Source organism: Trichechus manatus, unplaced genomic scaffold (genome assembly GCF_000243295.1).
Source record: "Trichechus manatus latirostris isolate Lorelei unplaced genomic scaffold, TriManLat1.0 scaffold00076, whole genome shotgun sequence".
In the NCBI taxonomy this organism is placed as follows: Eukaryota; Metazoa; Chordata; class Mammalia; order Sirenia; family Trichechidae; genus Trichechus; species Trichechus manatus.
This window is the reverse complement of record NW_004444012.1, coordinates 2,638,163-2,639,006: the sequence shown is the minus strand read 5'-3', so window position 1 is coordinate 2,639,006 and position 844 is coordinate 2,638,163. Positions and strand designations below refer to the sequence as shown.

Here is an 844-nt window from a genome sequence, read left to right as displayed (position 1 = left end):
ACAGGGAACAAAAGAATATTTCATGGGAACCCCTCCATCCTAACTTTGGGGGCTGCTGTCAGAAGGCCATCAGTTTTTTGTGCGTTTTTTTCTTTTAAGCATAGGCCTCTGGCAGAACGAGAAGGAGAATGGATAGATTTTGATGGGCAAGGCAGGGAACAAGAGGGTATTGTCAGATGAGTGATTATTACGGAGCACAGTGAGAAGAGAGATGTTTTCTGGGAAGCCAGCATGAAAGTCTAGGCCCTGTGTTGATCGCAGATGGAATAACAAATAGAAAATGGATGGCAAAAAAATGAGAGAGGGGTTCTGTAAACAGCAATGAATGTTGTCTTATAAAAACAGAATAGTTTTGAAGATTTTAAAGTAAATATTATGAAACGTTGTTGTCCCTTCAAGAAGGGATGAAGCTCAAGTCCTTGTCTTCTCCATTACCCCCGTTTAAGAATTAAGGAAACAGAAATGAAACCAAAATTCTGGGTTCTCCAAAAGGCACAGCTAGGACGGGGTGAACATAGATGGTGGGAAGGAGGGAGGTAGATGAGCTCATTATGATATAGATCTTTTTCGTATAGATTAAGATATGACAGTGAAGTGATCTGCTTTAGGAGAGAATAGTCAGTCATCCCTCAGATAAGAGGATGAGAATTTGCTAACAGAAGACTGAACATGTCTACATTGGCTGGGACTAAATGACTTCTCAGGGCCCCTTCTTTGGCTGTGAAGATTTGTGCCCATCAGAGACATGCAGGCAGTAGAACCCAGATAGAACCATTCTCACTGGTGCCCATGCTGCTTCGCTAGGATTTGTGGGGAAGTAAACACTAAAGGCGGTGTTAGGAGT

The 844-nt window shown here is 42.4% G+C and overlaps 1 protein-coding gene across 1 annotated transcript in view; it reads left to right on the top strand.

Annotated features, from left to right (window-relative positions):
- AQR (aquarius intron-binding spliceosomal factor) overlaps nucleotides 1-844 on the top strand; it is a 113,775-nt gene that overhangs the window by 55,985 nt on the left and 56,946 nt on the right. The window lies entirely within an intron of this gene.